The sequence below is a fragment of the Apis florea genome, unplaced genomic scaffold, assembly GCF_048593485.1.
Source record: "Apis florea isolate Af1SG1 unplaced genomic scaffold, ASM4859348v1 contig_1794_pilon, whole genome shotgun sequence".
NCBI lineage: Eukaryota > Metazoa > Arthropoda > Insecta > Hymenoptera > Apidae > Apis > Apis florea.
Window position 1 is genome coordinate 2,288,704 of NW_028256482.1, and position 27,225 is coordinate 2,315,928.

The 27,225-nt window shown below is 49.5% G+C and overlaps 1 protein-coding gene across 3 annotated transcripts in view; it reads right to left on the minus strand.

Moving 5' to 3' along the window:
• Positions 1-27,225, minus strand: part of tio (zinc finger domain-containing protein tiptop) — a 68,868-nt gene that overhangs the window by 24,815 nt on the left and 16,828 nt on the right. The window contains exon 1 of one of the 3 annotated variants that reach the window (XM_086912295.1): positions 10,451-10,708. The exons of the other annotated variants lie outside the window; for them this stretch is intronic. The gene's annotated coding sequence lies outside the window, so the exon portion shown is untranslated. Of the gene's footprint in view, positions 1-10,450; positions 10,709-27,225 lie in introns of those variants that run through there. 3 annotated transcript variants of the gene reach the window in all.

A 27,225-nucleotide genomic window follows, 5' to 3' on the forward strand; every position in this document is an offset into this window, starting at 1 on the left:
GGTTGATACGCCCCCTTCCCCTCCTCCCTCTCCGCTCGACGAGCGCATAGCGAAGATAAGACTTCGCTCGTTGCGTGGAAGCGTCCCAGAGCGACCGTCCTGGAACGTCTCGAAAACGTATACCGATGCTTCGACTCTGCCAGCCTCGTCCTCTATTCTTCCTTACGAGCGCCGATCTCGTTCTCCGGAGCATCGTCTGCTCCGGCGTAATATCATCTTGCTCCTCCTCCTCCTCCTCCTCCTCCTCCTCTTGCATCGAGTTTAGTTCGTAGACGAACGAAATCGGAACAAAGAAGGAACCGAGGGAAGCCAACGCACTCGTGAAATCCTTTTCTCCTCCCGCCCTCCCCCTCCCTCTCGACGGACGAGCAAGTAAGAAAGAGCGAGAAAATAGAAACCCGTGGTTGGAAACCCGTCTAATACCCGTCTCGATGGGCCAAGCTTTCCGGGTAATTGGCGAGTTAAACAGCTCCCCGGCATGCACCTCGTGCTCGCTTTGTCGCGAAAACTCCCTTTCTCCTTTGTTCTTTTCGACAAACACCACAGCATTCGTGGATACTGCACATAGACGCACGCATACACGTACACTATTATATCGAGTATATCGAGACGTAGAAATAAATATCTAAAAAACGTTTCGATCGATCGAACGGGGCAACGCAACGTTCAGCTCGGAAGAAAACGAAAATACCGAATTTACCGATAGATACTTCTCAGTCCTTAACGGTGAGCGAGAATAAACCAAACGCTCGTGCGCTCGCTTTGTTATTACCGATTGGCGTGTCCTATTAGGCGAGAGCCCCGATATCCTCGTTCCTTTCGAGAAGAAACGAACTTCTTCTCGAAGTGTGCGCGTGTATACACGTATACATACATTGGGAAAGAGCGCGGTGAGAAGATGAAGCGGTCAGGAAAGCGGGAAGAAAGGGAAGGAAGAAGAGAAAGAGGCAGCGTCGCGGAGAGGGAAGGGGCGAATGGAAGGAGGCGGCGGTGGGGAGAGGGGGAAGAGAGAGACCGGGGGGGGGGGGACAAGGTAAGTAGGTATAAAGGAGCGTGACTGGACGTGAGTTCAATACGCGGCTCTCGAGCACAGCTGTCACTGACATCGCCGCAATTCGAAACTGACCACGACAGCTAACCTCCGTACCGGCGGACCACAACGGCGGAAACTTATACCGGCCTTCCGATTGATACGTCCTGGCCACTCACCATACGCCGAAGGGGACGGATTAGTTGGCGGATGGCACCAGCAACCTCCTACTACTCTCCGCTTATCCTCCACTCACGCTATATATACCGGCGGTGTACTTCGAGCACTACCGAATCCTCCCGCTCCTCTCTCCCTCTCTCGCCGTTCTTTCGATCGTCTCGAAATACGAATTACGCTCGAGTGCATTTTCTTCGAGTGTGCATTCTCGATTCTTCGAAATTCTTCGGAAGTAATCGAAAGAGAGAGAGAGAGAGAGAGAGAGAGAGAGAGAGAGCTGGGTGGAAGGGAAATAGCGCAGTCATTCTCGGGATCTCGCGACCGAGAATGGTCGGTCGGGCCGCGGTAGGTAGTCGTTTCTCCTCGATTCATCGAGGAAAGGCAGCGAGCTAATAAGGACTGGGTACGATAATAGCGAGCAAAGAAAAAACCCACGGGTGGGAGAGAGAGAGAGAGAGAGAGAGAGAGAGAGAGAAGATGGAGAAAAGGAACGGATGGAGTGGACGGGAGGGGGAAGAAGAAAGAAGAAAACGAATTCACGGAGATGCTCGGGAGGACGAGGACGGCCGATCCTCGGCGAGAAGGGCGAGGAGGTGATTGATGGAACGTCAGTCATGGTGCAGCCATCAATCTCCCGTACCTATACCTTTATTATTTATTATCCTCGCCGCTACGGATACTTTGCTTCAGGTACGTCGTGTTTCTCTCTTCCTCCCCCTCTCCCCCCTCGCCCGACTCCTCCACGTTGTTGTTTCCTTCTCGTCGCTACGCCCGATGCATCGGCAAAGCCCAAAGGCCGTCCAGTGACGAAGCAACCTTTTCCCCGTCCATCCGTCCGTCCGTCCACGGATTCGTCTTGTTCGATCTTCGATCGATTCTCGCTTCGATCGATTTTCGAACGATTTTCGAAAATTTCGCAAAATTCGAAATTCCATTCGAATAGAAAATTTGAAACGAAAATTTCCCCTTTTATTTCGCCTTTTATCGAAAGAATTAAAGTTAATAGTGTTATTACAGCTACACCACACCCCCGTGCGCTCTTCTCTCTTCACGCACACGGACGCACAACACGAAGGGGACGACTTTCGAATTCTCGCTACCTCGCTCTCGCCCCTGCTGCGTCACGAAACAAATGCGCTTTCGGCCCAATCATCATCGTGGTTCCCGCCCGTAAGGATGACGACGATCAGGATGACGATCACGATCGAAGATGATGACTCGTCGCAGCTGTCAATCCTTGCTCGAGGCGGACGGGCAAAGCTCGAAACTCGGTTTTCGAGTCGAGGAAATTTACGAACGGATCGTAATTCGTCAAATGCACGATGTTTCGCGATATAATTATCGTTCGATCGATCGTTTCTCGACTCGAGGGGAAAGACACCTTCTTCCCTTCTTCCTCTCGCGAATATTGAATCGTGGCATTGAAAGTGTGCGGAGGACGAGATTAAAAGGAGAGAGAGAGAGAGAGAGAGAGAGTTAAGAAGGCGAAAGGAGGGGCGAGGGGCGCACAACGCATGGAGCAACAGGGGCGGAAAAGTTGACGGCTTAGACGTTTTAAATTTCTCGAGGCATTCGAGAAGACATCGAGCAACTCGATCTTTCGAGCCGGACGCCGGAGATACCTGCACCTGAGCCTCTTACACTTTTTTCTCCTCCTTTTCTCTTCCCCGAGCGCTAAACAGGTTGGCTACCCGCACTCGAGACAGAAAAAAGGCGCAGAAATCCGGCGAGGTGAAATTTCGCGACGTGGTAACTAACTAACTCCAACCAACTCCTCTCCACGTCCTCTCCAAAATTTCGACATTCGAATAATCTTCTCTCTCTCTCTCTCTCTCTCTCTCTCTCTCTCTCTCTCTCTCTCTCTCTCTCTCTATTTCTCGGACAAGACGAATTTTTTCCCAGAGATCTCGAACGAAGAAGGAAAATTTGATTCTTCCCACCGTCACATACGAGGAGAAGAATGATTCAAGGTAAATGAATTTCCGGCATCCGATTACGCGGATCTGATGGAGAAATGCAGGGAAAATGAATTTTTCAAGGGGCCTTTATCACCGAGATAAATCCAGGGTATCCACGGTTTGCGGTTTAATACGCGCGGATCGAATATCGATAATTAACACCGGCGAGCGTGTACGCCCGGTGTGTACGCTCATTAATATTTTAATTATTCAAAATATCCGCGCGTAGAGTTTAACGATCGCGCGCGCGCTCCGACGGATTAGGATTTACATGATTTGAGGCAGGTCAAGAGCGAGCGCGCGCGTGGAAGTGGGCGAGCGGGCCTCTCCTCCTCCTCCTCCTCCTCCTCGCTTCATTCATAGTTAAACCCCGGCCGCTGTTTATGAACGAGGCATGCCACCTATTATGTAATGGATGGTCGGCAACAACGAGTCTTTTTATATCCGCCACGTGGCCGGGATCGCGGCGGGGAGAGGCTCGCCGCGTGGATCAAAAATTCGTGGAGAAAGAGATCCCCCTCCCTCCGCTTTTCCCCGCCCGATTTCACGATCACGCCAAAGACACAAAGATGCAAACGTGGCCGTTGCGCTCGGATCGAATGTCTCGATCGAATTTTTACTCGAGGCAGGGCCTTGAGCAGTGTGTGTGTGTGTGTGTGTATACGATCGTCGATGCGTGGAAACGGGTTAATTGGAATGGGAGGGAGGGAGAGAAGGTCTTCTCGCGAGATCGAGAAGAATCGATGGGCCCGATAGGAGGGCGAGGCGAAGGGAGGAGGCCTCGTTGCGGAGAGGCCTCGGTCGCTCTCTTGTTCGACGGCGATCGATAAAATTGTGACGAATGGCGTTCCGTGACGAGGCTGTATAAAAGAGACCCTCACGAAAGACGTCCACGAAATTTCTCGCCACGAAGGAAATCGGGGTTACACGGTCGCCGGGGATCGTCGTCGGGAAAAAATTGGCGGGGGGAAAGGGGAGGGGGTTCTTCTCTCGTTCGAGAGTTTCGAAACTCGTTCTTTCTTTCTTTTTTTCTTTCTTTCTTTCTTTTTCGCCTCGCGTAACAAGACGTTCGTCGGTTTGCGTTTGGTTTGGTTGCGATCACGTTGAACGCAGCGATGGAATTAAAAAAAAAAAAGAAAGAAAGAAAAAGTGGTAAACGAGCGAATGGTAGTAGTAGTAGTGGTCGATCGATCATTTTTTTTTTTAACGCGCTCAAAATAATCACGAAATCGCAGGATTGATTAATGTTAACCGATATTTTAACACGAAGCTCGAGCGCGATTTTTAACGAGAAATTCTCAATTTTCGAATATTACAATTGCCTCGCCCTATCGTTCAGGATGTCCCGATCGTTCTCGAGGGATTGGATAAAAAGGAGAAACGATAAGTTAAACGCGAGTCAATTCTCTCCGAGCGTCCACGGTGTTCCCGTCGACGACGACGACGAGGAAGGAGGGGACGTCGGCCCCCATTCCTTCCCACGCGAGCCGTGATTCACACGCGACTTCGATACCGTTACGCGCGTCTGTGGCCGCGCACACCGCGTCCTACGACGACGATAGACGCGTCGGAGGATCGTAGCTCCTCCTCGGAATGTGGGTGGCGCGGCACGTACGCTGACGTAACACGCGCGATTATTATCTCTCTCTCTCTCTCTCTCTCTCTCTCGTACACTGAAGTCGCCCAATTTTGCTTCGAGAGAGAGAGAGAGAGAGAGAGAGAGAGAGAGAGAGAGAGATAGAAGTGGATTACAGATCGAGTAGATTCGCGTTGCGTGGACGAGATTAAAGACAGGAGAGAGGAGGATCGCGCGAGGGGAGTAATTCTAGCCGGGGTGGAATTTTTCCCTGTGGCGCGAGGTGGAAATTTATCGTCCATCGCGGATGCATAAAGTACGCGCGTTTTCCGGGCGTTTCTTCGACCCCGGCGTAGAGGCGATATCATCTATTCGCGGTCTCGATCCCTCCCTCGAGCGGAGGAGCGAGAAAACTCGGCGAATTTCTCGAATTTCTGGCGGCGACATTACGGCCACGGGTGGGGTGGGGAGGGGAGCCTCCAGATGGGAGGGAGGGAGGGAAACAAAGCAGCGACGAGACCGTATATTTAGATGGTTGTGCAACTCACGGAGGAGCGAGCGAGCGAGCCCCCGTCCCCGACGTCAACTTGGCAGTTTCTTTGATCGATGCGGCGCCCGAAACGCTGCTCCGAGAGAGGAGAAATTTCCGAAAGAGTTGGGCGCGGTGGGGAAACGAGCGTGACCTTTCCCACTCCACATTGCGTTCAATTCCCCATTTTATCTCCCTCGAGATACGGATTATTATTATTATTATTATTAATCGCGTTGTGAATCGTTAATTCGTCATTGATTTGCGAGACGTGTGTACAACAATAGCGTCGATGATTTTTATCCGTGTACACCTTTGGAAAAGCAATCGTTGAAATCGTGAAAACTTACGATCGTTATCCGAAGGAAGCTAGGATTCTAATCGAGTATTATTACCAGTTACTTGTCGTATAACAAGTTTGCCCGCGATAAACAAATAAAAGAACAAGATGACTCGCGGCACGGTCGTCTTGTCGCAGTTAGGGGGCGCGATTATCGATTTTCGATCCCCCGGCGAGGAGAGGGAAAAGAGAGGAAGGGTGGGCGAAAAATTTGTAAAAGGGGTGGATAAACTCGCGAAAAATAAAAAGAAGGAGGAGGAGCAGGAGGAGGAGGAGGAGGAGGAGGGGGAAGAAGGGCGCATCGAGCGTATACCCACCTCCCTCCCTCCCCCTCCGTGCGCGAATAAAATCGCAACCGATCGAATTATCGTATTTCACGCGTCTCCCTTTGATAAACCATTATTATTAGCCGTTCCGATCGACGCGGTAAAGAGACAAACTACCGTCCGCGTTAAATAGACAATTTATGAACCTCTCTCCCCTCCCCTCCTCCCCCCCTCCCCCACCCCGATGCTTACAACGGAAACGAGATACGCGCGCTCGGATATCGTGAAAATCCGAGGGAGCGCACACAGAGGGAGACCTACCTCCCTTTTCCCCCCCGCTTTTCGATTGTTCGTCGAATGCACCGCATTTCAGTCGACCTATCTTCGCGGTCAAACTCGTTATCGATAATTAAAAATTGTCAAACGCACTTTGGTCGAATCGACGCGTCGACAAGCGGGGGCAGCCGCGCGCCGCGGAATCCAGCTCGAAGTAGCCCGAGGGTCATCGGGAGTAAACCAAGGGAAAAGGGTGAGGGGCGGGGGAGGAGAGAGAGAGAGGAGAGGAGAGGAGAGGAGAGGAGAGGAGGCAAGTCGGTTATACATGACTGCACGATCATTAGCCACTGTATTATTATTCTCTGGATATTAATTGATTTTGAAAATACAATTTTCTGTGCGACCGATCAAAACGGCTGCTGCTGCTGCTCTCCTCTCCTCTCCTCTCCCCCTCTTTAGTCCCCCTTTTGCTACGAATCCGGCTTCGATATACGGTTATATACGTTGGACGGGCCGGCAACGTATATATTTCGTTTCTCTATCCCCCTCCTCCCCCCCCTCCGTCCCTCCTATAAAACCTTTGCCTTTATTTTCCCTCGTTTCGACCTTTCGCCGCGTTAATTAATCGCGCGATTAGGGCTTCTCTCTCTCTCTCTCTCTTCTCTCGTTCGAAAAGGAACGATCGCAAGATGATCGTAAACGATCGTACTCCTCCTCCTCCTTCGAGAAGAAGAAGAAGAAGAAGAAGAAGAAGAAGAAGAAGAGTGGATGGAAACGAGTGGAAAAAAGAAAAGAAAGAAAAAAATGTGTATCCCCTCCCCCCGCTCGCGTCGATGGTGATTTCGAAGGGTTGCGTGACGCGATAACCTTTTCGTGGCCGTTCGCCCGCGATTGCACCGCACACGCGGAATCGATGCGTAAAAATGGAAATCGAGCGAAATGGATTTGTCGGATGGAACACGATGGAAAAGCGTGCCGCGCGACCGAAGGAGGGACAGGGAGAGGAGGGACACGGATAGGCGGGCGGATGGACGGACGGACGGACGGACGAGAGGGGGAGGCGTTCCAGCGGGGTGGAAAAGGGAAAGAGAGCAAGCGAACCGCCGCAGGTCGCGGCAAATTAGCGCCATCACGGCTGGCTAATATTTTTTTTTTTCTTTCTTTCTTTCTTTCTTTCTTTCTTTTTTCTGCGTTCACGAAGGGTGACGCTTCCTCCTCTCCTCCTCCCCCTCCCCCTCCCCCCTCGTTCTTCCTCTTTCTCTTCCTTTTTTTTCCACCTCCCTGTTTTTGTTTTTTTTTTTTTTCTGGTTTTTTGGTTTTTTTTTTGATATTTTGTCGTTGAATTTTGCTCCTTGAATGACGTATGTATCACGATAAAACCGACGGCACGTTCATCGAGTGGCATGATTTTGATCAAAGAGGGCTTCTTTTTCTCTCTCTCTCTCTCTCTCTCTCTCTCTCTTTATATATGTATGTGTATATATATATGTGTGTGTGTGCGTGTGTGTGTGTGTGTGTGTATATAAATCGTGAAATTTAACGAATAAATATTCGAAATGGATCGCTCGTGTTGGATCGCCGATATTCAGAAACGGGGAGGGGGGAGAAAAGATGTAATGGTTCCAATAGGTCGAAAGGAACCCTCGAAAGTTTACAACCACCATTGCAGGTCGCTTGCCTATCTAATAATCATGTTCCTTTCGAAGAAGAAAGATCGTTTACGAGATCGTTTCTTCGATGGTTCTTTCCTTTTCAATATCATCGCGAAAAAAGGAATAATCAACCGAAACACTCGTATTTGTATATATTTAGGCATATACGATTTCGAGGAATATACCTCGTTCGTATTTTTCGTTACGAAAATTTGGTAGCTGAAAAGATGACGATACATAAATACAATATCTGGAAATCTTTTTTTCCACTCATCGAGATAAATAACGTGATCGTAATCGAAACTCTTCTTGCCCGTTTTGTTCCCTGTTCGGAGCAAGTTCAAAGCGGAACAACACACCTGGCATGATTTCACTCCTAACGAGGAGATACACCACCACCTCCTATCGAGGAGGAGATAGGAAACGATGGGAAAAAGGGAGAAAGACGGGGAAGGGGGGAGGGGGACGTGTGTGCAACTGCTCGATGCGAAAGAGGGAACACGACGGGCCGAGAGACGAGGAGAGACCAAGAGACCGAGAGGAGGAGGAGGAGGAGGCTGGCAAGTTGAAAGAGAGCCCCCGAAGGCCCGAATATCGATCTCATACATAATTAAATACCGACCCGGCGGAGCATCACAAAGAGAGCTTACTTCGGCTTTGATCTGCTGACAGACGGGGCCCGTCATCGCAGACTTCAATAGGCGCTACTGAATCGCGGGGGTGTGCTATTGACGCGGCACAGCTCCAAGCTCGCGCTCTCCCGCGGCTGACTTCGCCCGCGTACTCGCCTACAACCTGTATCTCCACGCTTGTTTACCATTCCACGCGTCTAGTCTAGTCTAGTCTCTCTCTCTCTCTCTCTCTTTTTCACACACAAGCCGAGTAGTCACTCGAATCGAAAGGACTAATCATCGAGAAGATGTCGAGCCTCGATAACAGAATCGAGATATCCTCCCGTCACGCTCCTTATCCGAAATTTATTTGGAACGACGTGCATCGAGAAGTCGCGGTGACGTCAGTGGTGTCGGTCACACGTCAAACTCGGTGTCTATCCGAAATTGGCGTCCGTTAAAAAATGCAAAAATACTATTTCTGATCGCGTGTCAAATATATTCATAATGGATTGTTCTTCTTAATTGGAGGACCAAGCAACGAACTTGGTTTCTTACACGCTCGATATATCTTTTTTCTTTCCCCCCTTTTTTTTTCCCCTCCCCTTTTCTTTTTCCCACCCGTCGACTCGAAAAACGTCTCACGGTGACAGGACGGATTTAATCGGTATCCAATGACGTCATTCCTGTCCGGTTTTAAACCGGCGAATTTTATCACTCGCGCGAAGAATATACACGTGTAAATACGATTCGATCGATACGCTCGTTTCAATTTCACGTATAAGCGCGTATACTCGTCATACTCGTTCGACGATTACGAACAACTTGATCGAGAAAAAAAAAGAAAGAAAGAAAGAAAGAAAGAAAGAAAAAAAAAAGAAGAAAAAAGTAAAAAGTCGCGTGTGTACGAAATCGCGTGTGCGGATGATCGAAAGGAATGCTACGCGTGGAGAATTATCTGTGTCGCGTATCACACGGTGCGTGCCACGTGGCAATGCGTCGTCGAGCATCTCGGCAAACAACGATGGAACGCGTAGGTTCGTCGCGACGTAACCGGCACACCGAGTCGCGCCGCATCGCGCCAACTCCACAACGACCGAGTCGTTCGTCGTTGCTTGTCTGACCAGTGACGGGCCGATCCCCCTTCGCGCTCGATTCCTCCCCCTCGATCTCCTTCACCGACATCCACTCGAAACGCGTCGAACCCGTCGTCTTCGAAGCGTAACTCGTAACGCGTAATCCATGCACGGTGATTAATTTATTGGTGCGCGAGCAAAAATGAATCGAATTACTCGCCAATCGACTACGCTATCTTCTTGGCTATCGCGAAGGAGAAGGTGTACGCGAAAGCGCGTGCATGACTGTGTTTATTCGAGTCCGCGAGTATTACGTATGTGTATGTATGTACGTGTGTGAGTGCGTATATACATGTGCGTTGGGTACGCACACGTACGATGGTATGCTCCTGTGCGTGCACATGCCCCGTACGTGTAATATACTGCACTGTAGAGAGAGAGAGGGGATACGAAGGTGGGCAAGCGAAAATCGAAACGAAATATGGTATGGACCGTTCGATCGCCATCGATCGATTTACTTACTACGGAGCTATCGATCCTTCCGATAGCTATAATACGATGACGTTTCTGTCGAAGCTATGAGAAATCGTATACGCGTTACGTTAAAAAGGAAACGATAGGATTACGATAGAGAGTAGAATCGCGTCTATCGGATGTTGGCGCGCAAACGTGTGTGTACGTATGCACCTGGTAATTTTACTTTTCGCGTATCGCGTCGCTGGGAATAACGGAAAGGCACGTTCGAATTTATCGGTTGATCACGGTCTATTCGAAACGTCGTACGTACGGAAAATAGAGAGAGGCTTTGTTCTTTCGTTCTGTCGTTACGACAGCGTGTAAACTGTGTTCAGGTAGAGGGGAAGTTGACGGTGGCTATAAACCAGCGTCGAAACGACGAGAAAGGGGAAGAAAAAGGGGGGAGAAATTCTCGATCGCGAATATCGAGGAAACGGACTCACCGTGAAGTAGTAGTGGTTCCAGTGCGCAGGAAACGTCAGTCCCGATGAATCCTTCGCTCCGTGGCTACGTCAGGAGCGATTATCCTCGTAACGAGTACGAGCAAAGGAACAGGGCGCTTGGACGACGAGCATCGGGACTCGCGTGTCCTCCGTGATTCCCTCGACACCATATCACCGCGTCATCCTCACACGGATGTTCCACCAACGCAAAGACAATAAGATTCACCACTCACTCAACAACTGGTCTGTCACTTCTCCTTCTCCTTTTCCTTTTCCTCCTCCTCCTCCTCCTCCTCCTCCTCCTCCTCCTTCCTCCTTTCTCGCTATAATTCTTTCCACGATCGGGTACTTTTCACGCGCGTCTCACCGATCATAACTTTTTATCCTTCCGTCTCCTTCCGTCGCTCGTCGATCCGTCTTACTTCCTCTGTCGAACTATCGAACGAATTTCGCGACGCGAGTCACTCATCGAAAGGCGAGCAGCATTCCGAACGGACGAGTCACGATTTCGCGGTAACGTGCATGACTCGGCGACGAAACGGAGCGAAAGCAAAGACCCTCCCACGACGACAGCACGTGGCGCACTGACGGCTCCGCGGTCATCTTCCCCACCTCTGCCCCCTCCACCTCGCCGCCGCCGCCGACGATGCACCCCCTACCCGCCGCGCCACGGCCAGCCAACCCCTACCTCACTTTCCCCTGTGCCATCCCCTCGCCCCTAACCACGCTTCCCCTCCGATCCAACCGCGCTCCTCGCTCCTCTCTCCATCGTTACTCGCCGTCTCTCTCCCTCTAAACCGATCTCTCGTCCCATTCCGAGCCCCGTGCCAAACCGAGTATCTTTCCCCGTCTGCCTCCTCGCTCGCCCTACCGTACCTGCCCCTCCCCTCCCCTTCCCGCGGCCCTGACCTATCCCCACCTCCGCCACGCACCGGCTCCACGTATTTCTCTCCCCACTAGCTCCCCATTCCACCCACGCCCCCATCCCACTTTTCCCCGGTTTCACGAAGGAGACTCTCTTTTCCTTGCTCTCGCGACTTCTTCTCCGCGTCTCGCCGTTTATCCTTCCTATCCCCGCTTTCTCTCCACCGTTCATCCCTTTGTCCTCTCGCTCTCGCTCTCTCTCTCTCTCTCTCTCTCTCTCTCTCTCGTCACCCCGGACATCCGTGTTTTCTCCTCTCCGCTCCTCTCCTCTCCTTTCCTTTCCACTCCTCACCCGTCGTAAGCCGCTTCCCTTCGTTCCTTTCTCTCGCGTGTTCCTTCGATTTCGTCCGCGATCCGTATTTCCACGGTAGTTTTTTCCCCCACCCCCCTTTTTTTTTACCAAGAATCGTACTCCTCTTTCAATACGCTTCCCTGACCATACGTACTACCGTACTACTAACTCGTGACCGTTTGCGTTTTCTCGAAGGTCTGTCTGTCTGTCTGTCTGTCTGTCTATCTGTCTATCTATCTATCTATCTATCTATCTATCTATCCGAGTTTCTCGACTCAAGGCGAGATACGCAACGCGGTACGGGGTGAATAACGAAGCACTAACGAGACGGAGGGAGAGGATAGAAGGGGGGAGGGCGGAGAGAGTGAGAGCGAGAGGAGGAAGCCGAGTGAAAAGTTTCCAGTCGACGGTGGCTCGTCCCGTTGACGGGTAGGGACATAGCTATTTCTAGGTGAGAATTTCCAAGATCGAAAGTGTCGGAAAGTGATGCGCGGCCGCGGTCGAAATTACGTAATCCGTAGCGACGATCTCGTTAAAGTCTCGCTTTCCTTAAGAGTCGAATTTATAAACGGTAATACGATTTGCTTAATAATGATTTATTACACGGTCACGATACCGTTCGCGGCCGTAAATATTTCGGCGACGACGTTTATCGCCCCGTGGCGTAACGGGAGCCCGTACACACCCTTTCGTCTCGGGATCGTTTCGCCCATCGAACCGATCCGGCGTCGTCCGATCCGCGCGAAAACCGCCAAACTTTTTTTTCTCTTCTCTTTTCTTTCCTTTTTCTCTTCCCCTCTCCTTCTCCTCCTCCTCTCCCCGTGCTCTCCCCGTGGGAGGGGGGAGCGTAAAACGCGACAACAGAGGAGAGCGGAATCGGGAGGGGCAGCCGCTGGCCCTTGTTAACGCAGGAATGTAAATCAACTCGTAATAGCGTGGCAGCCGGGGATTAAGCGGCGCGCGAAGACGAGCCACCACGGCTACTACCAGCGACGCGTACAACTACGACTAAGGCCACGAGCACGATGACGTGGAAGGCGACGACGTTGGGCGACGTTGGTCGTGAGGGACGGGGGATGAGAGTCGATGGGTGGGAAGGAACGGCGGCACCCTCTCCTCGAGGCATTAGGAGTTCGGTAATAAATCTCGTTGAAAAAACACACGCGCGTACACGTACAGGCCACGTATAGACGGGGAAACGCGTCGTTGCGCCTGTATGCGCTCAACGTATTCTCGAGAGCAGGGATCTCGGAGACCCGTTCCGCTCTCTCTCTCTCTCTCTCTCTCTCTCTCTCTCTCTCTCTCTCCCTCTCTCCCCCTCTCTTCTATCTCGTTCGGTTCGTACATCTGTGCTCTCCGCGAGAGTGCAACCGTGGCCCGAGGAAGAGGAAAGCCGGTGTAAAACGCGAGGAGGGAGGGGAGGTGATCCTTCTCTCCTCTTCCCTCCAAGCTTTAGATCTTTCTCCCTTCCTGCCTCTCCCCCTCCCCCCCCCCCGGTTCGCGGAGCACCGCGCGTCCGACGGCAACGAGGTCGACATGATCTATGCACGCCGTGCAGAGGCGAGTGTCACCGTTTTCTTGATGCATCGGTCCTCACCTGAGCGCCCTCCCCTCCTCCCCGTCGTTTCTCGGACCGCGTCTCGCCTCTCGCGCCTCTCGGCTCCACAACCATCATCGAGCGTCAACCGAAATAATCGTTTCGCTTATCTATATTTCTTTTTCTCTCTCTCTCTCTCTTTCTTCTTTTTTCCTCTATCTTCCCTTTCCCTTTTGTCTTTACCAGGAAGACCGAGTTGGCTCGGCTTCGTGGCCGATTCCTCGAAAAGGGAAGAAAACAAAGAGGAGGGGGGAGGGAGAGGGGGGCCAGGAGGAAAATTTGAGGAGAGCGATGGACGTCGAAAGACGAGGAGAGGGAGAGGGGAGGAGGGGCCAAGAAGAAGGCCAGACGCGAATAGTACAACGACGACGATGGTTACATTCTACGGATCAGAGAGCTCGATAGCGTGCCGAAGTCGAAGCGAACGGCAATAAATCCATTTTTCGTGAAGGGTCGGTCGAGGGGCGAGAGCGAGGCAGGGTCTGATTAGCAGCCTGACTCGCCGTACAGGATGACAGCCGGTGAGTTATAATATTGCCCATCCATCTATTTATCTACTCCATCGCCTCTCTTCTCTTCTCCCCAATGTTACGTTCCCTTCCCTCCGCTCCCCCTCGTCCCTGTTGCCTCTCCCCCCCCCTCCTCTCTCTCTCTCTCTCACACACACACACACACGCACACACACTCCCTCCTTACTCGCTCGTTCTCGTCTCGTCTGAAGGAAGTACGACGCGCGAGTACGATACGAGTTCGCTCCGCGTTCGCCAAATATCGAAAACGTCCCTCGAGACGAGGATCGACCTATATATATATATATATATATCGGTCGCTACTTATCCGCGTGGTATCGATTCGAGAAGAAATCCTCGAGGCGTCGACCGTGTCTCTCTCTCTCTCTCTCTCTCCATCGTTCTCCATTGAGTTTTTGGCAAGGGAAGAATTAAGCTCGTGTGACATCGCGTGGACGGGTGACCCCTCGCAAATCTTGGCCAAGGCGAAATAACGCCGGCGAATATACGTCTCTATATACATTTTCAACCGAAAGAGAGAAGACGCGACGCGACGTCCCGCGAACTTTCGACGGGAACCAGTTCATATATCCGAAGTATGGCTCCCATAAATAAGCGACCTGTCCGTTTCCTCTGTTCGCCCAACCTCTTGCAAATCTTTCCTACCTCCCTCCCCCTCCCCCCTTCCTCGTCTCGCTCCACTGTTTCTTCTTCTCCTCCTCCAAAAGGGGGAGGGGAATTTCTTTTTACTTCCGTCCGCGAGATAACCGTGGAGAAATGGTCGACAACAGGTTAAAGAAGTTGAAGAAATTGTCGTAATAATCCTCGATCATTTTTTTGACTTCGTCTCGGATGGAAATGGAATGTAAGCGTGGGTCCCGATATATGAAGAAGACGATACGATTGTAATAATTTAATTGGTCGATCCATTAGTTTGGAGATTCCACCGAATGATTTTTTTTTTTTTTTTGAATAATTCAGTAAAATATGATCTATCAATTGACACGCGTCTCGTCGATACCTTTATAACTACTTTACCTATCTTCGGAAGGAAATGCGATCGTGTAATTATTATTTTACCAGCATGTTTCTTCTAAATATCAAACGTGATATTAGCATCCCGTTAGTGCGTGCCTTGCCGATTCTCGAAAACGACATTCCCCTCGTAGAAAAGAACGTATCGCAACGGAGAAAATATCCTCTAGTATTAGAAAGAAAAAAAAAAGAAACGATCTGGACTGTCGTATCGTGTTCGAACTCTCCCTCTTTGTCGAGAGGGAGGGCGAGAGAGAGAGAGAGAGAGAGAGAGAGATTACGGTTCGCTCGATTCGGTTAAATCATCGAGGAAGGACGGATCGGTACGGAACGAGGCGAGCCTCAAAGAAGAAGGAAGAGTGGAAAAGGCTGTTGGGGTACGGTCGCCCGTATTTCTCTATAGCCAGATATCGGGCGGACGGGCGAGGAGGAGAGGAGGAATGGAGCGGAGCGGGAGTGATTTATGCTAAGTCGGTGATGCCGGTGAAGCGGGGGCCCGCGTGTACGTTCTCGGGCAGCCATCTTGGGGTCCCTTCGTTTCTTCGAGGACTCGGGGATCGATTGACAGACCTGTGCGCCCGATCGCCGCGCTTAACGAACTCTCTTTTCCTCCGCGAGGCGTCCCTTCTTACGCCTCGCCATCTGATCGCGCGCCGATTTTCCTGAAAATTTCGCTTAATTGGGCACGCGTCGAATTTTTGCAGAATTTCTTTCCAATCATTTCGGATCATTTGGAGAGAGCGTTGAGAGAAAGGGAACCAAGGTATTGGTGGCTTTTACGCGGCGTTCTCTTCACAAATTTCTCGAATTGAGCGGAATTCCTCTATAAAATGTTGCGTGTAACGACATACAACGATTTAGCAGCGGATGGAAAATTGTTGAACGGGATAAAAAACTATTCGAGCATGCGGTGAGGTGATTGAAATTTGCATTTGCGTTTTTAATAAAAAAGGGGAGAGGAGCGTGTTTACAAAAATAGTTCTTCCTCCTCGAGCGTGGAAAACATCATTCTCTGTTTACGTTCATTCGTGTTTCGTATTGTTATACGCGTTTAAGAAACGAAGTAAAAAGAAGAGGGGAAAAAAAGTATCGATTGAGAGGTGGGACGCGTCATCGACACATTAAAATCCATTTCGAAATGCTTGCTTCCTCTAATTCAACGCGTCTTTATTATTATTTCTTTCATATGGTTGGAAAGGATTTTACGAGCGATTTTAGATTCATAGATCGTAAATATTTCAGTAAACGGAACGAAGAAACCCGGTACACTTTTACCGGAGGAATATTTATATCCTTAAACAAGTCAATCAGTCGTGGCGACCGATCCAAACCCCATTTTTAACAAGCCTTTATTTACAATCGTCGTCGAGACAAAGTAATCTGGCTCAACTTCATTTTCGAGATATATATATATGTAAAATCGTGCCGATCAAAAAGACTTTTCAACCGTCGTACACGATATCATCCGCATCATCGGAGACGAAAATAAAGTAATAAACGGCTCGACTTCGTGTACGCATAAGAAGAAGTCAATCGAGAAGAAGTTTTGGAAAAGTATCCGAGTCATTTTTAACCCATGTCTGAGTTGCACACGAGTCAACCCTCGTTTCGAGAGAAAGTTTTCCATTTCATTTTTAATCCAAATCGATAGATAGATAAAATAAAATAAGAAACCTGGATCTCGTTTTCGAGATAATCGAGTGAATCGTTCGATCGAAAGAAGTTTTCGGTATATTCGAAAAATCGGAGACGAAAATAAAATTAATAAACTTCATCGGAGATAAAATAATAAACCTCGACATTATTTTCGAGATAATCGAGCGAATCCTTCGATCGAAAGAAGTTTCCAGCGTATTCGAAAAATAAAATAACGAACTTCATTTCAACGAAGGCACGCGTAATCGTCGGTCAATTGCTCGATCGGGGAAAAAAATTTTTCAACATTGCATTCGAGTTATTTTTAACCGAAATCAGAGATGGAGAATAATAAACCTCGGCTTCGTTTTTCGAGATACGCGTAATCGAGCCTCAATTCCCCTTGATCAAAAACCTTTTCAACGTATTCACAATCCATATCGTGCAACGATATCATTCGCATCATCAGAGACGAAAATAAAATAATAAACGACCCGACTTCGTTTTCAACGTATATACACAATATATATATATATATTTACACGCACACGCGCGCGCAACCAATTGGATCGAAAAGAAAGTTTACGAAACGTTGTCCTCGAACGTGTCCACGCATCCTCTATTAATTGGAGAACGAGGTAAAAAAGAGAGGAAAAAAGTAAAAATGGCGAAAAGGATCGCAGGCCAAAAATTCCATTCTTCTGCTCTAAAACCGTGAAAACCGCGCGCCACCGCCGCCCCGTTCTGATTTCTATCCGTCAGCGTTGGCCAGATTTACGACGTCGCGCAGGGGCCCCGTGTGGCCCGCTGTCGGAGGGCCCGGGGGTCCTCGTGCAACAATGAAACCACGCCATTTGTCACAGAGGCGCTTCCTCCGCTTCTAATAAACGTTCGTCCTACCGTCGTCGTCGTCGTCGTCGTCGTCGTAGTCGTATAGCGTAGTCGTGCCGCATGCAACGTGCACCACGGATCGACCTTTTGCTTTTGCTCCTTCGCTTTTGCAACGATCGTGATCTCTCCTCCTTCCTTCCACCCCTTTCACTTCTTCTCCCTCTCTCTATATACAAGCTCGCCTTCCTCTCCCCTCCTCCTCCTCCTCCTCCTCCTTCTTCTCTTCTTCTTCTTCTTCTTCTTCTTCTTTCCGTTCTCGAGCCTGTTCGTCCACTCGCGGTTCCGAAACGAAGATCGAAGGAGGGAAAGAGGGGAAGGGGGGGTGAGAGGAGAGAGGAGGAGGAGGGGGGGGGAGGAGCGCACGATGCGGATTACATCGTGCCCACGTTCCTCGTATGCCGGGGCACAATGCGCCGAACCGTTCGCCCAGGAATTGTCATACAAATTGTCGCTTATTCGACCACGATCCCGGGGGCGAGGAGGGCACGAGGATTGTGGTGCCTCTATGGCTACCAGTGGCTCGTGAACTCTCCTCTCCTTCGAGGGAGATCCTCGAAGGATGGACGTGTAAGTGAGAAGCTAAGCAAGAGAGATTTCGCGAGAAAATTCAGGGGAGGTTGCAGTCCAGTTTTGAGGGAAGCTGGGATGATCGGTAGCCGGTCGAGGAGCCTACCGTTGTTGAGCCTGCCGCTTCGTAAACGGAGGTCATCCATAGTTCCCAGCCGCCAGATTCTTTTTTCTCCCCAAACGTCACCGCCGATATTTATGGCGAGCCATAGAAACGAGGGGTTCGTTCCACTGCTCTCTCTCTCTCTCTCTCTCTCTCTCTCTCTCTCTCTCTCTCTCTCGCTACACAACCGAACCGGGGCCCCGACGTAATTCTGTCAGCGTCACGCTCTCGGGCCGGCTCGACCTCGAGGCAATAGGAAGGAATAAGGAGGAGAGAAAGAAGGGCCATCCCGTCGGTTTTCGCGAACCGATCCGTCGAATATATATATATATATATATATATGTGTGTATGGAGGAGAGAAACATTTTTCCAGTAGAATTCTTTAATGGAAGCGGATTGTCCATTTACGAAGGAGAAATTCCATTATTAAGCCTCTCTCTATCTATTCGTCGTACGAAACGAACGCGTCTCGTCGTGCTTCGAGGTGGTCCCACGAAGTGGAAGTCGGGCGAGATTTATCGCTTTCCACTTATAACAGGAGTACAAAAGCATGGGTTACGCATCGTGGGTGAGGAAAACTCGCTTGCGAATCGAACTCACGAAGCTTCTTCTTCGTTCGAGAAGAACACACACACACACACACACACACACACAGCTTGAAGGTAGTACAAATTTCAAGCTCACCTCGGTTTATCCGAAAGATAAAAATCGAAGGGGCCGATGTTTTGTCTCGAGTCGATTTCATCGGAACGATTTCCAAAGTGTCCGGTTCCACTCCGGTTACACGATATTATACGCGAGGAGAATCACGTGTGGTGGTGGTGGTGGTGGTTGGACGAGAGACGGATGGATGGATGGATGGATGGATGGACGGACGGACGTACGGGCGAAGGTGCGTACGAAACGATCAGGTTTGAGCAGCTGTCTGCAACCACGTCACTCAAGTTCAGTGTGTCGGCCTCGTGGTGGAATGAATGCCTTTCATTATGACTCTTATCTTCTGCCCGATCTCTCAACCCTTTCTGCCTCCGCTCCTCTCGCTTCTCCTCTCCTTCTCCCACGGTAGGAGATTCGATGGAATATCCTCGCGTTCCCGGAGGATACGGCGAGGAAACGGGGGGGAAAGAGATGGAGAGAGAAACGTTATCGTCGACCGAAAGCACAGCCCTCTTTATACCTGAGTACCGCGAGATTTATCGTGGGTAAACCTGCCGACTTTTTCTCTTTTCTCTTCTGGGCTGCGACCGACCGGTCTCCAGGGTCGAGCACAACGATAATTAGAAGGATATTTCGCGTCCCAGACCGATTCGAAAACGCGCGAGACTCGATCGATCGAATGAGGTATCCAGGGAAAAGGAAACGGACGATGACGAGAGTCGACGACGAGGCTGTTTGCCTCCTCTCCTTCCCCGAAACGAGGGGAAGGATATCACGTTACACGTGCACGTCGAACAGTTAATCGCGAGTATTTTTGAAGTTGAACGGCCAGAAGTGGACAGAAGGTATAAGTAAGTTATCTTTTTCTTCCTTTCTTTTAGACGATTTCCTTTATCGATCGTTTCAACAAAGGAACTCGTAGATGGTGTTGTAACATCGTTGGAATACACGTTGGAGTTACGATCGTACTTGCGGTAAGAATTCGCGAGTATCCATCGAGGGATCAAAACGAGTTCAATTTGTCAGACGAGTATATCGAGATGATAAGAAAATAATAATTTCTTTTTTTAGTAACAACCGAGCAAAAATTGAATACCGATAATATTTAATTGGCCGTTGACAAATTTGGAAAATTAATCGATCAAAATTTCGAGTTTACTCTGGGCAACAACTTCGTTTAAAACGTTCGAATAACTAACTTTACTTTCGCTTACATATATAATTGAACCTCGGGGTTAATGGTTAATTCGACGCTTTATCGAACAATAAATAATAGTAATGATGAATTATCCGTATAAATAGGTGAATTATCCGCAACGTCGGAGCGTCGATTAAAATATCCTATAGTTCTCGAGTGAGTGCGAATTCGAGAAGGAGATTAAAAGCGAGAGGAAGGGAAGAAAGTTTGGTTTTCTCGATCGCGGCTATCGCCGATGAACCGCGGGCTCCCATCTTTCGGAGGCAACGCGGATCTCTCGTATTCCCTCTTCGAAGCGTGTAAACGGCGCGATGGTGGCGGCTCGCGCGGTGACAAGCCGGACAGTTTGACACTCGACTTCCTAACGATCGGCGCGCGGCCTGTCGGAGAAAAAGGAAGCTTTTGAATGCCGATTCTGCGGCCCGCTTGATCGACGCGTCGTCTCCCTGTCAGGATTGTCCCTTTCCCTCTTCCCATATATATCCTAGATTTTCTTCTACGAGCCGCGGCTTTGTACGCCGACCCATTCGAGCTTAACGTTTATTGTTCGCGCGCGCCCGTCTTTGTCCTCCTCGTCATTCATCGTGGAGCGCGCTCGCGAGGGCGCGCGCCCGGTGCTTCGCGTCGCGCCGTTAAAACGCGCCTTGTTTTATCAACGAAATTCACGAATGCGACGCGACGAACCGACAACTCCTCTCTTCCCGAACCTGGACGCTTCCTAGTTTCTCTCCTCTTTTTCTCGTTTTTTTTTTTTTTTTTTTTTTTTCATTTCTATCTATAAGGATCGTTAAAAATAAGAAGGCCTCTTTCCTCACCTCTTTTTTTTTTCGCATCTTCTTCGTTTCAATCTATCAGACCCCGAATCTGAATATCTTTTGGTTGCTTCTCTTTTCTTGTTTTTATTTTTGCTTCTATATATATTTAAGGATCGTAAGGAGCGATAAATAAAAAGTCCTCTTCGAATTTGGACACTTTCTTCGATTCCTTCCTTTGTTCGCGTTTTTTTTTTTTTTTTTCCATTTTTATTTCTACTCGACATAAGGAGACACTTTCTCTCCTCTTTTTCATTTTTCATTTTTATTTCTGTTTGCAAGGATTTCGTGGGAAACGAAATAAGTACTCCCATTTCTTGTTTCTACTTCTATTTATAAGGATCGTCGAAACTATAAATAACAAGTTCTCTTCCCGAATTTGGCCACTTTCTTCAGTTTCAATCCCTTCTTTTTTTCTTCTCATTTTTATCTTTACTTCGATATAATTGTTCGACAATCCTCTCGTCGAACTTTCCTTCTCTTCTTCTCGTTTCATTTTTATTTATAAGGATCGTCGGAAATAAGAAATCCTTTTTTTTTTTTTTTTTTTTTTTTTCTTCATTTTTCCTTTTCACTTCTATCTATAAGATATCGTCGAAACGATAAATAAAAACTCCTCTTCCTCTCCGAGTTCGGGCACTTCCTTCTTCGGTTTCTTCTTTCTTTCATTTCCATCCCCCTCTTTTTTTCTTTAATCATCATCATCCTCGACGAGGAGATAGAACATTCTTCCATAGGTTTTCGCGAATAACGGCTCGCTCGCGGACTCGACTCCACCAGAAAGCAATTGGTTTCGTCGTCGTCGTCGTCCTCGCGACTCCGTCACTTCGAGCAATTGACTTTGATCCGTTCGTGCGCGCGTAACATTGAACGCAATTACGGTCAATTTACGATGCCTCACTCGGTTTCTTCTCTCGCTTCCCTCCGTTCCGGCTGTAGGTGGAACGCGATCGAGCCGCGATACAACACGCGATATCGATCGCCTCCCCCCTCCCCCCTCTCGAAAAACGAGAGTTTCACCTTCACGAAACAGAGAGAGAGAGAGAGAGAGAGAGACGCGTGGTCTTTTACGACGAATTCGCGAAGAGGAGAGAGTCCCGGAGGAGATGGAGAAACTTGGAAGGTGGCGCGCTTCGAAATATCGAAATGGTGTTCGACGCCGGCCGAGGGAGGGTCCGCCTCGTTAACCTTTTCGTGATCGTGCACCGTTAAAGCCCGCGAATTCGAGTGGACGCGAATCTCTCGGTATAATATCACGCTCCCTATTAGGGGGCGTGTAACTACCGGGTGAAACGCGACAGGAAACGAAAAGGGCCGATCGTTTGCCGATGCGTGCATGGCCGATCTCCCCCCCCCCCCCGGGAACGAAGATCGTCCGAGGGAAGAAAGATCGAGAATGAAAGCGAGAGGGATTCTGGCGAAAAAAACGATCCATCGTCGATTCTCCTTCGATCGGAAGGAAATTGGTGACGATTCGATCTCGCGGGGAGGAATAAGAATCATACGATGCAAGAGATTCTTTGTACGAGGAATGGATCGACAAGATTGTATAAAATAAATGTTTGTGCGAGTAATTCGTAAGAAAATTTCGTAATCGAGAATACAGAGATTCTGTAATGGACGATGAGTCAATCGTTCCAAAACTCGACTCGAGTTGAAACAACAAGTCTCGCGATGACTTTTTTTTTCTTTCGGCAAGAGTCGATTGAGTTTCTCATGGTGTGAGAAGAGATATTTCGGGAATGAATGGATCGATCGTTTTGGACGATCTCGTTCGTTCGAGAGAGAGAGAGAGAGAGAGAGAGAGAGAGAGAGAGAGAGAGAGAGAGAGAGAGAGAGAGAGATGAACGATGATGGCCTGGAATCGTCAAAACGCGAGAAAAAATGCATTATTCATTAACGAAGGAAGGTTTTATATATTTTTCGTAGATCGTAGAAATTGATAAGCATGTTTCGAATGATACGAATTATATATTATAATTAATCAGCATATTCGACAACGTATGCGTCATGTAGATTTCCTGTTCTATGCCGGCCGTTTCTCGCGAATAGTTATTCGAGAAACTGTTAAAGAAAGATGAAAAAGAATCGTTCGCGTGTCCTCTTCCTATATCATTTTGCACACGCGTCCGGGTACAGCGTTGTGTTGTGGCCACAATCATTTTCGATTTCGTTGCATTTTTTCCCCCCGTTTTACGATTAATTTTTCTGCCCCCTTCTTTACACTTTTACGAGTGAAATTCATCGTAACTTCGTCCTCGTGAATTTTGCTGAAATTCGACTTAAAAAAAAAAAAAAAAATAATAAAGAAATTTTTAATAGATATATATCGAAAGGTTAAAATATATATTATTACGCACACTTATTACGCACATTGAAAGAACGTTGTACGATTCATTTTTGATTACCTGTAACGAGATACAATAAACGAGGACGAAGTTTTTAATAATTTTGGGGGGAAAAAAAATGAAGAATGAACAATTTATCGATTAAACTTCGTATTTTTCGACCATGTTTTGACAATTTTGGATCACAATTCAATTAGCAAAAATCGGTTAAGACAAGATCGATGGCTTCTATGTAATTATCCCTCATCTTGGAGAAGATTCAATACTCGCTCGAACGAACGAAAGTTTACGAATACAGGTCACTTCTTAATTCCTCTCGAGGAGGAAAATTGGCGGTATAGAGAATTCCGTGATCACTGAAAATGAATGGAGGGAGAGGATCGAAATTCGCGAGAGGACGCGATATCTAGGATCGGGAAAAAAAAAGATTCGATTATCCCTCGTTATCTCGTTCCTTCGAGAAAGAGCCGAGGACGTAAAAAAAAAAAAAAAAAAAAAAAATTCCAACGGATAATCATATTCGAGATACGTGCCCGATTGATCATCCATTAAGATCCACTTTAAACAAGAATTTCCGCAATGATCACGGATTAATAAAAAAAAAAAAAAAAGGAAAAAATAAAACGACACAACAATTCGATTGACAAACACAAATTCGAATTTCTCTCGAAGAGAAGAACCATCGATGAAAGAAGATTTTACACAGGATCTCAAAAAAACGAAAGATTCGAATAATATCCGTACTCGCTCTAACGAACGAACACGACCGTTCGAGATTCGTTCCCTCTCCCTCGAGTGGAAGAGGGAGAACGAATCGGCTGGCAAAAGTCGCTTGCCCTCCAAGAGAGAAAGAGAGAGTGTATCGTAAGAATATTCCGTAATCGCGGTAACGAATGGACGAAGGGGCGAGCCAGGGGTTGGCACGAGAAGAGGGGTGGGGATAGATGCGGAGGAGACGGTTCCTTGGGAGAAGGGGTGGACGGGGGGAGGGGGAGGACGGCGGCTCCTTCCTACCGAAGGAAAATTTCGACTATAAATAGCAGTGTATTCTAAACGAGGTACAGAGAGCGCATTGGATCTAAATTATGAATTTCATCAGCGGCAGTCTGCCGTTTCATTCCGCGTTTTAGCCTCCCTACCCCCGGCCAAAACACCCCTCTCGCCCCCCCTTGGCTGCTCGCCTCGCCCTCGTTTCACCTATCCCTCTACGCTGCTCTACGGGAGGGTGTCTCTTCTCGGGTCGTCCGCGTAACGCTTCAACCCGTGGCGGCTCCAGGTTGCCCCTGCTCCACGGATAGCCGCGATTCCCTTGGCGCTTCCCCCCTTCATCCTCCTCCTCCTCCTCCTTCGCCTCTCCCTCCCCCCCCGAGCGACCCATTTTACCGGTGGCGCGCACGCGAGAGATGAAAAGTTCTGGCGAAGACATAAAAATGCGGCGCTGCATTTCCCTTTTAAAATAACGCCCTTTGCTCCTTTTTCAGTTTATTATTATCAAGTTGTGCAGCACCCGGCGTGTTGTACCGCGCCCGCTGCTTCGCCCTGGCCTTTCACCACCAACTCCCCCCTCCTTTCCCCCAACGACTTTCCTTCGGGGCCGACCGTATCTTTGCCCATAACGCGCGCCAACAACCCGCGCAACCCCCCTTTTCATCTCGCAACCGACTCGCATCGCGCGCAACTTCTATTCGTAACTTCGCGTTTCGGAACTGCCGTTATGAGAACGAACGTCCAATGTTTACCGGAATACCAGTTAGACGCGGTAGTGGCGATGGTAGTGGTAGTGGTGGTGGTGGTGGTGGTGGTGGTAATGATGGTTAGACGGACTTGGATTGGCGGAAAATCGAACGATCCACGAATGGCAAGATCTCGAGCGATAAAAAACAGGAGGGGGAGGGGGGAAGAAAGAGAGACAAAGGACGAATTTTCGGTTGGGTTTTGTTTGGTTGGTCGACCTTGAACGCGATGACGAGAGCTCGTGACGCGCGAGAAAGCGCGGCAGGCACGGAGCGGGGACGAGGGAACCGCGCGGCTAGCCTATTTATAGGCGGCCCGGCAAAAACACGAACGATGAACGGCGGGGCGCGAAGTGCCTTCTCTGAGCGCAGGACTGACTGACTGTGAGTGACTGGAGAATCGAGTCCGGAGGTGGAGGAAGGAAGAAGGAGTTAAGAAGACGGACGGAGAAGGAAGAAAGAGGGACGCGAGATGACGCGAGAAGCGCGAGAACCGAGAAGAGACGAGTGAAGGAAGACGGGGCCGGGGACGAGACGAAACGAGACGAGACAGGACGAGGAGAGGGAGAGAGAGAGAGAGAAAGAGAAAGAGCGAAAGAGGACGATCGGGAGCAACGTATGCGAAAGGAGGAGAGGAACCGTCGATCAAACGTCGCGAACGTCCGAAGCGTCTGTCTGGAACGAAGACGTCTCCATCAGCCGTCAGATCGAGCCACACGTTCCTGCTCCCCTCATTTTTATTACCGCTTCAGGGCCGTACCTACACGAGTCGCCTCACCACCGACCGACAAAACGACAACTTGGAATTCCCGAGTCGAACGTGTCTCGGCCGAGAATATATATATATACCTGCTGTACCTTACTCTTTGCCGCGCCTTTCGAGATGGATAATCGGGTGGAAATTGGAAAGGTACGGGACGAAACTCGTTCCTCGCGCCAACCGTTGGCAAGACGGAAAGAAGAGTAACAGAGTGAGAGAGAGAGAGAGAAAATCGAGAGTTGGCGAACCGATAAAACGAGCGCAGATATAAGGGAGGGGGGAGGGGAATAGTAAGGGCGATACGACGCATGGTTCGTCCCAAAGTGTTGCGGCTAGTTGGCTAGACGCGGTTCAACGTGTGATTATCCGTTCCCCACGGGGACCGAGTCGACGGAAGAGAAACTACGCGGAGATGATGCTACGCGAAGGGAGGAGAAGGAGGAGGAGGTGGTGTAGGATGCAGGGACGCCGTTATTAGTTGCCACGCCGTTGTCGTTTTATCTTCGTGCCCAATTAGCAAATATCATTCCGTAATGCAACGTGACGGGGGCCTCCTCCTCTGAAAAGAGTGCAGCTGCATCGGCATTAAAAAAAAGGGTAAGAAGAAAGCGACGCTCGAGGGTTGTGGGCAGACAGCGGCGAGGAGGGAGGGAGGGAGGGAGGGAGGAGGAGGAAGAGGAGGAGGAGGAGGAGGGTGGCGTAAAAGAGGAAACGACAAAGATAGCGGGCTTCGTACGAGTTTTTTATTGACATTTTAAAAGGCCGGCCGAATAATACCGGCCGACATATACGTAATAATTATTGCCTTGCTCGCTCGCCTTCCCCACCAACGATCGTATATAATAGGTGGACCGATTCGAACGAGGAAACGGCATCGATCCACGATTTCAAGCGTCACGTCGTCCACCCAAGCGTATTCCGGCCCCTCTCCCCTCCCCTCTCTCTCTCTCTCTCTCGTATCTTTGTACGAGGACGCGGCGACTGCTGCTTATATTATAAATTGCACGAGTAACGGCCGATTAATTACCAACACCGATGCGCCGAAAAACTCGTCCAAGATTCGATCGTCGAGCGAATCCCACGAACGTCCCACGCGCGGCCGTGGAATCGTTCGTCTCTGTTCGCCTCGATGATCGACGAAACGGCTCTCGAACGAAGGCGTCGAGAACGAAGGAGGAAAAAGGGGTAGGAAAACTGGGATTGGATCGAAGCGAAGAGAGAAACCTGGGTCCGTGACTAGAAGCCGGGGACAGATCGATGACGATGAGACGGATAAAAGGAGGAAGGAGGAAGGAGGAGAAGGAGGATGCGAGGCGAAGAAACGACTGGTTGGCAGTGCACGGTGGTCAGTCAGGTCGATGTCAGCCCGCTAATTGGCAGCCGTGTCGCATAAAGGTAGCTCTCGAAGCCGGTTTGTGTAGCTGGCTGCTGCCCGTCGCGTAATTCGTAAGCGGTTCTTGCCCCTTCTTTCGTCGACGCTCCCACCCGACCTCCTCCTCCTCCTCCTCCTCCTCCTCGTCTCTCTCGCCTCTGCTTCTGCTTCCCCGTTTATCCGAATATCTTCTCGCCAGAGATCAACGTGCTCGCGCTTACGTTCCACGCCACTGCGTGGTGGCGCACCCACCCCCTCTTAACACCTTTCGCCTCTGCTTCCCTTTATGCGTTTACGCCTCGCGCGTGGCCGTGTTAAACGGAACGGACAGCCTGACGGAAA